The sequence below is a fragment of the Gobio gobio genome, assembly GCF_949357685.1.
Source record: "Gobio gobio genome assembly, chromosome: 13".
Classification (NCBI taxonomy): domain Eukaryota; kingdom Metazoa; phylum Chordata; class Actinopteri; order Cypriniformes; family Gobionidae; genus Gobio; species Gobio gobio.
In genome coordinates this window covers 380212-392056 of record NC_137106.1, presented here as the reverse complement: position 1 = coordinate 392056, position 11845 = coordinate 380212, and positions in this window count along the sequence as shown.

Here is an 11845-nt window from a genome sequence, read left to right as displayed (position 1 = left end):
ACACACCTCAGTCAGAGCCACACACACCTCAGTCAGAGTCACACACACCTCAGTCAGAGCCACACACACCTCAGTCAGAGCCACACACACCTCAGTCTAGAGCCACACACACCTCAGTCAGAGTCACACACACCTCAGTCAGAGCCACACACACCTCAGTCAGAGCCACACACACCTCAGTCTAGAGCCACACACACCTCAGTCTAGAGTCACACACACCTCAGTCAGAGCCACACACACCTCAGTCAGAGTCACACACACCTCAGTCTAGAGCCACACACACCTCAGTCTAGAGCCACACACACCTCAGTCTAGAGCCACACACACCTCAGTCTAGAGCCACACACACCTCAGTCTAGAGTCACACACACCTCAGTCAGAGCCACACACACCTCAGTCAGAGCCACACACACCTCAGTCTAGAGCCACACACACCTCAGTCAGAGCCACACACACCTCAGTCAGAGCCACACACACCTCAGTCAGAGCCACACACACCTCAGTCAGAGTCACACACACCTCAGTCTAGAGCCACACACACCTCAGTCAGAGCCACACACACCTCAGTCTAGAGTCACACACACCTCAGTCAGAGCCACACACACCTCAGTCAGAGTCACACACACCTCAGTCTAGAGCCACACACACCTCAGTCAGAGCCACACACACCTCAGTCAGAGTCACACACACCTCAGTCAGAGCCACACACACCTCAGTCAGAGCCACACACACCTCAGTCTAGAGCCACACACACCTCAGTCTAGAGTCACACACACCTCAGTCAGAGCCACACACACCTCAGTCAGAGTCACACACACCTCAGTCAGAGCCACACACACCTCAGTCTAGAGTCACACACACCTCAGTCAGAGCCACACACACCTCAGTCAGAGCCACACACACCTCAGTCAGAGCCACACACACCTCAGTCAGAGCCACACACACCTCAGTCAGAGTCACACACACCTCAGTCAGAGCCACACACACCTCAGTCTAGAGCCACACACCTCAGTCAGAGCCACACACACCTCAGTCAGAGCCACACACACCTCAGTCAGAGCCACACACACCTCAGTCAGAGCCACACACACCTCAGTCAGAGCCACACACACCTCAGTCAGAGCCACACACACCTCAGTCAGTCACACACACCTCAGTCAGAGCCACACAGACCTCAGTCTAGAGCCACACACCTCAGTCTAGAGCCACACACACCTCAGTCAGAGCCACACACACCTCAGTCAGAGCCACACACACCTCAGTCTAGAGCCACACACACCTCAGTCAGAGCCACACACACCTCAGTCTAGAGTCACACACACCTCAGTCAGAGCCACACACACCTCAGTCAGAGTCACACACACCTCAGTCTAGAGCCACACACACCTCAGTCAGAGCCACACACACCTCAGTCAGAGTCACACACACCTCAGTCAGAGCCACACACACCTCAGTCAGAGCCACACACACCTCAGTCAGAGCCACACACACCTCAGTCTAGAGTCACACACACCTCAGTCAGAGCCACACACACCTCAGTCAGAGTCACACACACCTCAGTCAGAGCCACACACACCTCAGTCAGAGTCACACACACCTCAGTCAGAGCCACACACACCTCAGTCTAGAGTCACACACACCTCAGTCAGAGCCACACACACCTCAGTCAGAGTCACACACACCTCAGTCTAGAGCCACACACACCTCAGTCAGAGCCACACACACCTCAGTCTAGAGTCACACACACCTCAGTCAGAGCCACACACACCTCAGTCAGAGCCACACACACCTCAGTCTAGAGTCACACACACCTCAGTCAGAGCCACACACACCTCAGTCAGAGTCACACACCTCAGTCAGAGCCACACACACCTCAGTCAGAGCCACACACACCTCAGTCAGAGCCACACACACCTCAGTCTAGAGCCACACACACCTCAGTCAGAGCCACACACACCTCAGTCAGAGTCACACACACCTCAGTCAGAGCCACACACACCTCAGTCTAGAGTCACACACACCTCAGTCAGAGCCACACACACCTCAGTCAGAGTCACACACACCTCAGTCAGAGCCACACACACCTCAGTCTAGAGTCACACACACCTCAGTCAGAGCCACACACACCTCAGTCAGAGTCACACACACCTCAGTCAGAGCCACACACACCTCAGTCTAGAGTCACACACACCTCAGTCAGAGCCACACACACCTCAGTCAGAGTCACACACACCTCAGTCAGAGCCACACACACCTCAGTCAGAGCCACACACACCTCAGTCTAGAGCCACACACACCTCAGTCTAGAGTCACACACACCTCAGTCAGAGCCACACACACCTCAGTCTAGAGCCACACACACCTCAGTCAGAGCCACACACACCTCAGTCAGAGCCACACACACCTCAGTCAGAGCCACACACACCTCAGTCAGAGCCACACACACCTCAGTCTAGAGCCACACACACCTCAGTCAGAGCCACACACACCTCAGTCTAGAGCCACACACACCTCAGTCAGAGCCACACACACCTCAGTCTAGAGCCACACACACCTCAGTCAGAGCCACACACACCTCAGTCAGAGTCACACACACCTCAGTCAGAGCCACACACACCTCAGTCTAGAGTCACACACACCTCAGTCAGAGCCACACACACCTCAGTCAGAGTCACACACACCTCAGTCAGAGCCACACACACCTCAGTCTAGAGTCACACACACCTCAGTCAGAGCCACACACACCTCAGTCAGAGTCACACACACCTCAGTCTAGAGCCACACACACCTCAGTCAGAGCCACACACACCTCAGTCAGAGCCACACACACCTCAGTCTAGAGCCACACACACCTCAGTCTAGAGTCACACACACCTCAGTCAGAGCCACACACACCTCAGTCTAGAGCCACACACACCTCAGTCAGAGCCACACACACCTCAGTCAGAGCCACACACACCTCAGTCAGAGCCACACACACCTCAGTCTAGAGCCACACACACCTCAGTCAGAGCCACACACACCTCAGTCAGAGCCACACACACCTCAGTCAGAGTCACACACACCTCAGTCAGAGCCACACACACCTCAGTCAGAGCCACACACACCTCAGTCAGAGTCACACACACCTCAGTCAGAGCCACACACACCTCAGGCAGAGTCACACACACCTCAGTCAGAGCCACACACACCTCAGTCTAGAGCCACACACACCTCAGTCAGAGCCACACACACCTCAGTCAGAGTCACACACACCTCAGTCTAGAGCCACACACACCTCAGTCAGAGCCACACACACCTCAGGCAGAGTCACACACACCTCAGTCAGAGCCACACACACCTCAGTCAGTCACACACACCTCAGTCAGAGCCACACACACCTCAGTCTAGAGCCACACACACCTCAGTCTAGAGCCACACACACCTCAGTCAGAGCCACACACACCTCAGTCTAGAGCCACACACACCTCAGTCAGAGCCACACACACCTCAGTCAGAGTCACACACACCTCAGTCAAAGCCACACACACCTCAGTCAGAGCCACACACCTCAGTCTAGAGTCACACACACCTCAGTCAGAGCCACACACACCTCAGTCTAGAGCCACACACACCTCAGTCTAGAGCCACACACACCTCAGTCAGAGCCACACACACCTCAGTCAGAGCCACACACACCTCAGTCTAGAGCCACACACACCTCAGTCAGAGCCACACACACCTCAGTCAGAGTCACACACACCTCAGTCAAAGCCACACACACCTCAGTCAGAGCCACACACCTCAGTCAGAGCCACACACACCTCAGTCAGAGCCACACACACCTCAGTCTAGAGCCACACACACCTCAGTCTAGAGCCACACACACCTCAGTCAGAGCCACACACACCTCAGTCTAGAGCCACACACACCTCAGTCAGAGCCACACACACCTCAGTCAGAGTCACACACACCTCAGTCTAGAGCCACACACACCTCAGTCAGAGCCACACACACCTCAGGCAGAGTCACACACACCTCAGTCAGAGCCACACACACCTCAGTCAGAGTCACACACACCTCAGTCAGAGCCACACACACCTCAGTCAGAGCCACACACACCTCAGTCTAGAGTCACACACACCTCAGTCAAGAGCCACACACACCTCAGTCAGAGTCACACACACCTCAGTCAGAGCCACACACACCTCAGTCAAGAGCCACACACACCTCAGTCAGAGTCACACACACCTCAGTCAGAGCCACACACACCTCAGTCTAGAGCCACACACCTCAGTCTAGAGCCACACACACCTCAGTCTAGAGTCACACACACCTCAGTCAGAGCCACACACACCTCAGTCAGAGCCACACACACCTCAGTCTAGAGTCACACACACCTCAGTCAGAGCCACACACACCTCAGTCTAGAGTCACACACACCTCAGTCAGAGCCACACACACCTCAGTCAGAGCCACACACACCTCAGTCTAGAGTCACACACACCTCAGTCAGAGCCACACACACCTCAGTCTAGAGTCACACACACCTCAGTCAGAGCCACACACACCTCAGTCAGAGCCACACACACCTCAGTCAGAGCCACACACACCTCAGTCAGAGTCACACACACCTCAGTCAGAGCCACACACACCTCAGTCTAGAGCCACACACCTCAGTCTAGAGCCACACACACCTCAGTCTAGAGTCACACACACCTCAGTCAGAGCCACACACACCTCAGTCAGAGCCACACACACCTCAGTCTAGAGCCACACACACCTCAGTCAGAGCCACACACCTCAGTCTAGAGCCACACACACCTCAGTCTAGAGCCACACACACCTCAGTCTAGAGCCACACACACCTCAGTCAGAGCCACACACCTCAGTCTAGAGCCACACACACCTCAGTCTAGAGCCACACACACCTCAGTCTAGAGCCACACACACCTCAGTCAGAGCCACACACCTCAGTCTAGAGCCACACACACCTCAGTCAGAGCCACACACACCTCAGTCTAGAGCCACACACACCTCAGTCAAAGCCACACACACCTCAGTCAGAGCCACACACCTCAGTCTAGAGTCACACACACCTCAGTCAGAGCCACACACACCTCAGTCTAGAGCCACACACCTCAGTCTAGAGTCACACACACCTCAGTCAGAGCCACACACACCTCAGTCTAGAGTCACACACACCTCAGTCAGAGCCACACACACCTCAGTCAGAGCCACACACACCTCAGGCAGAGTCACACACACCTCAGTCTAGAGCCACACACACCTCAGTCAGAGACACACACACCTCAGTCAGAGCCACACACACCTCAGTCAGAGCCACACACACCTCAGTCTAGAGCCACACACACCTCAGTCTAGAGCCACACACACCTCAGTCTAGAGCCACACACACCTCAGTCTAGAGCCACACACACCTCAGTCTAGAGTCACACACACCTCAGTCAGAGCCACACACACCTCAGTCTAGAGTCACACACACCTCAGTCAGAGCCACACACACCTCAGTCAGAGCCACACACACCTCAGGCAGAGTCACACACACCTCAGTCTAGAGCCACACACACCTCAGTCAGAGACACACACACCTCAGTCAGAGCCACACACACCTCAGTCTAGAGCCACACACACCTCAGTCTAGAGCCACACACACCTCAGTCTAGAGCCACACACACCTCAGTCTAGAGCCACACACACCTCAGTCTAGAGCCACACACACCTCAGTCAGAGCCACACACACCTCAGTCAGAGCCACACACACCTCAGTCAGAGCCACACACACCTCAGTCTAGAGCCACACACACCTCAGTCAGAGCCACACACACCTCAGTCTAGAGCCACACACACCTCAGTCAGAGCCACACACACCTCAGTCTAGAGCCACACACACCTCAGTCAGAGCCACACACACCTCAGTCAGAGTCACACACACCTCAGTCAGAGCCACACACACCTCAGTCTAGAGTCACACACACCTCAGTCAGAGCCACACACACCTCAGTCAGAGTCACACACACCTCAGTCAGAGCCACACACACCTCAGTCTAGAGTCACACACACCTCAGTCAGAGCCACACACACCTCAGTCAGAGTCACACACACCTCAGTCTAGAGCCACACACACCTCAGTCAGAGCCACACACACCTCAGTCAGAGCCACACACACCTCAGTCTAGAGCCACACACACCTCAGTCTAGAGTCACACACACCTCAGTCAGAGCCACACACACCTCAGTCTAGAGCCACACACACCTCAGTCAGAGCCACACACACCTCAGTCAGAGCCACACACACCTCAGTCAGAGCCACACACACCTCAGTCAGAGCCACACACACCTCAGTCTAGAGCCACACACACCTCAGTCAGAGCCACACACACCTCAGTCTAGAGCCACACACACCTCAGTCAGAGCCACACACACCTCAGTCAGAGTCACACACACCTCAGTCTAGAGCCACACACACCTCAGTCAGAGCCACACACACCTCAGGCAGAGTCACACACACCTCAGTCAGAGCCACACACACCTCAGTCAGAGTCACACACACCTCAGTCAGAGCCACACACACCTCAGTCTAGAGCCACACACACCTCAGTCTAGAGCCACACACACCTCAGTCAGAGCCACACACACCTCAGTCTAGAGCCACACACACCTCAGTCAGAGCCACACACACCTCAGTCAGAGTCACACACACCTCAGTCAAAGCCACACACACCTCAGTCAGAGCCACACACCTCAGTCTAGAGTCACACACACCTCAGTCAGAGCCACACACACCTCAGTCTAGAGCCACACACACCTCAGTCTAGAGCCACACACACCTCAGTCAGAGCCACACACACCTCAGTCAGAGTCACACACACCTCAGTCAGAGCCACACACACCTCAGTCTAGAGCCACACACACCTCAGTCAGAGCCACACACACCTCAGTCAGAGTCACACACACCTCAGTCAAAGCCACACACACCTCAGTCAGAGCCACACACCTCAGTCAGAGCCACACACACCTCAGTCAGAGCCACACACACCTCAGTCTAGAGCCACACACACCTCAGTCTAGAGCCACACACACCTCAGTCAGAGCCACACACACCTCAGTCTAGAGCCACACACACCTCAGTCAGAGCCACACACACCTCAGTCAGAGTCACACACACCTCAGTCTAGAGCCACACACACCTCAGTCAGAGCCACACACACCTCAGGCAGAGTCACACACACCTCAGTCAGAGCCACACACACCTCAGTCAGAGTCACACACACCTCAGTCAGAGCCACACACACCTCAGTCAGAGCCACACACACCTCAGTCTAGAGTCACACACACCTCAGTCAAGAGCCACACACACCTCAGTCAGAGTCACACACACCTCAGTATGAGCCACACACACCTCAGTCAAGAGCCACACACACCTCAGTCAGAGTCACACACACCTCAGTCAGAGCCACACACACCTCAGTCTAGAGCCACACACCTCAGTCTAGAGCCACACACACCTCAGTCTAGAGTCACACACACCTCAGTCAGAGCCACACACACCTCAGTCAGAGCCACACACACCTCAGTCTAGAGTCACACACACCTCAGTCAGAGCCACACACACCTCAGTCTAGAGTCACACACACCTCAGTCAGAGCCACACACACCTCAGTCAGAGCCACACACACCTCAGTCTAGAGTCACACACACCTCAGTCAGAGCCACACATACCTCAGTCTAGAGTCACACACACCTCAGTCAGAGCCACACACACCTCAGTCAGAGCCACACACACCTCAGTCAGAGCCACACACACCTCAGTCAGAGTCACACACACCTCAGTCAGAGCCACACACACCTCAGTCTAGAGCCACACACCTCAGTCTAGAGCCACACACACCTCAGTCTAGAGTCACACACACCTCAGTCAGAGCCACACACACCTCAGTCAGAGCCACACACACCTCAGTCTAGAGCCACACACACCTCAGTCAGAGCCACACACCTCAGTCTAGAGCCACACACACCTCAGCCTAGAGCCACACACACCTCAGTCTAGAGCCACACACACCTCAGTCAGAGCCACACACCTCAGTCTAGAGCCACACACACCTCAGTCAGAGCCACACACACCTCAGTCTAGAGCCACACACACCTCAGTCAAGAGCCACACACACCTCAGTCAGAGCCACACACCTCAGTCTAGAGTCACACACACCTCAGTCAGAGCCACACACACCTCAGTCTAGAGCCACACACCTCAGTCTAGAGTCACACACACCTCAGTCAGAGCCACACACACCTCAGTCTAGAGTCACACACACCTCAGTCAGAGCCACACACACCTCAGTCAGAGCCACACACACCTCAGGCAGAGTCACACACACCTCAGTCTAGAGCCACACACACCTCAGTCAGAGACACACACACCTCAGTCAGAGCCACACACACCTCAGTCAGAGCCACACACACCTCAGTCTAGAGCCACACACACCTCAGTCTAGAGCCACACACACCTCAGTCTAGAGCCACACACACCTCAGTCTAGAGCCACACACACCTCAGTCAGAGCCACACACACCTCAGTCTAGAGTCACACACACCTCAGTCAGAGCCACACACACCTCAGTCAGAGCCACACACACCTCAGGCAGAGTCACACACACCTCAGTCTAGAGCCACACACACCTCAGTCAGAGACACACACACCTCAGTCAGAGCCACACACACCTCAGTCTAGAGCCACACACACCTCAGTCTAGAGCCACACACACCTCAGTCAGAGCCACACACACCTCAGTCTAGAGCCACACACACCTCAGTCAGAGCCACACACACCTCAGTCAGAGCCACACACACCTCAGTCTAGAGCCACACACACCTCAGTCAGAGCCACACACACCTCAGTCTAGAGCCACACACACCTCAGTCAGAGCCACACACACCTCAGTCAGAGCCACACACACCTCAGTCAGAGCCACACACACCTCAGTCTAGAGCCACACACACCTCAGTCAGAGACACACACACCTCAGTCAGAGCCACACACACCTCAGTCTAGAGCCACACACACCTCAGTCAGAGCCACACACACCTCAGTCTAGAGCCACACACACCTCAGTCTAGAGCCACACACACCTCAGTCTAGAGCCACACACACCTCAGTCTAGAGCCACACACACCTCAGTCTAGAGTCACACACACCTCAGTCAGAGCCACACACACCTCAGTCAGAGCCACACACACCTCAGTCTAGAGCCACACACACCTCAGTCAAGAGCCACACACACCTCAGTCAGAGCCACACACACCTCAGTCAGAGCCACACACACCTCAGTCAGAGTCACACACACCTCAGTCTAGAGCCACACACACCTCAGTCAGAGCCACACACACCTCAGTCTAGAGTCACACACACCTCAGTCAGAGCCACACACACCTCAGTCAGAGCCACACACCTCAGTCTAGAGCCACACACACCTCAGTCTAGAGCCACACACACCTCAGTCTAGAGCCACACACACCTCAGTCAGAGCCACACACACCTCAGTCAGAGCCACACACACCTCAGTCAGAGCCACACACACCTCAGTCTAGAGCCACACACACCTCAGTCTAGAGCCACACACACCTCAGTCTAGAGCCACACACACCTCAGTCAGAGCCACACACCTCAGTCTAGAGCCACACACACCTCAGTCAGAGCCACACACCTCAGTCTAGAGCCACACACACCTCAGTCAGAGCCACACACACCTCAGTCAGAGCCACACACACCTCAGTCAGAGCCACACACACCTCAGTCTAGAGCCACACACACCTCAGTCAGAGCCACACACACCTCAGTCAGAGTCACACACACCTCAGTCAGAGCCACACACACCTCAGTCTAGAGTCACACACACCTCAGTCAGAGCCACACACACCTCAGTCAGAGTCACACACACCTCAGTCAGAGCCACACACACCTCAGTCTAGAGTCACACACACCTCAGTCAGAGCCACACACACCTCAGTCAGAGCCACACACACCTCAGTCTAGAGCCACACACACCTCAGTCAGAGCCACACACACCTCAGTCAGAGCCACACACACCTCAGTCTAGAGCCACACACACCTCAGTCTAGAGTCACACACACCTCAGTCAGAGCCACACACACCTCAGTCTAGAGCCACACACACCTCAGTCAGAGCCACACACACCTCAGTCAGAGCCACACACACCTCAGTCAGAGCCACACACACCTCAGTCTAGAGCCACACACACCTCAGTCAGAGCCACACACACCTCAGTCAGAGCCACACACACCTCAGTCAGAGTCACACACACCTCAGTCAGAGCCACACACACCTCAGTCAGAGCCACACACACCTCAGTCAGAGTCACACACACCTCAGTCAGAGCCACACACACCTCAGTCAGAGTCACACACACCTCAGTCAGAGCCACACACACCTCAGTCTAGAGCCACACACACCTCAGTCAGAGCCACACACACCTCAGTCAGAGTCACACACACCTCAGTCTAGAGCCACACACACCTCAGTCAGAGCCACACACACCTCAGGCAGAGTCACACACACCTCAGTCAGAGCCACACACACCTCAGTCAGTCACACACACCTCAGTCAGAGCCACACACACCTCAGTCTAGAGCCACACACACCTCAGTCTAGAGCCACACACACCTCAGTCAGAGCCACACACACCTCAGTCTAGAGCCACACACACCTCAGTCAGAGCCACACACACCTCAGTCAGAGTCACACACACCTCAGTCAAGAGCCACACACACCTCAGTCAGAGCCACACACACCTCAGTCTAGAGTCACACACACCTCAGTCAGAGCCACACACACCTCAGTCTAGAGCCACACACACCTCAGTCTAGAGCCACACACACCTCAGTCAGAGCCACACACACCTCAGTCAGAGCCACACACACCTCAGTCTAGAGCCACACACACCTCAGTCAGAGCCACACACACCTCAGTCAGAGTCACACACACCTCAGTCAAGAGCCACACACACCTCAGTCAGAGCCACACACCTCAGTCAGAGCCACACACACCTCAGTCAGAGCCACACACACCTCAGTCTAGAGCCACACACACCTCAGTCTAGAGCCACACACACCTCAGTCAGAGCCACACACACCTCAGTCTAGAGCCACACACACCTCAGTCAGAGCCACACACACCTCAGTCAGAGTCACACACACCTCAGTCTAGAGCCACACACACCTCAGTCAGAGCCACACACACCTCAGGCAGAGTCACACACACCTCAGTCAGAGCCACACACACCTCAGTCAGAGTCACACACACCTCAGTCAGAGCCACACACACCTCAGTCAGAGCCACACACACCTCAGTCTAGAGTCACACACACCTCAGTCAAGAGCCACACACACCTCAGTCAGAGTCACACACACCTCAGTCAGAGCCACACACACCTCAGTCAAGAGCCACACACACCTCAGTCAGAGTCACACACACCTCAGTCAGAGCCACACACACCTCAGTCTAGAGCCACACACCTCAGTCTAGAGCCACACACACCTCAGTCTAGAGTCACACACACCTCAGTCAGAGCCACACACACCTCAGTCAGAGCCACACACACCTCAGTCTAGAGCACACACACCTCAGTCAGAGCCACACACACCTCAGTCTAGAGTCACACACACCTCAGTCAGAGCCACACACACCTCAGTCAGAGCCACACACACCTCAGTCTAGAGTCACACACACCTCAGTCAGAGCCACACACACCTCAGTCTAGAGTCACACACACCTCAGTCAGAGCCACACACACCTCAGTCAGAGCCACACACACCTCAGTCAGAGCCA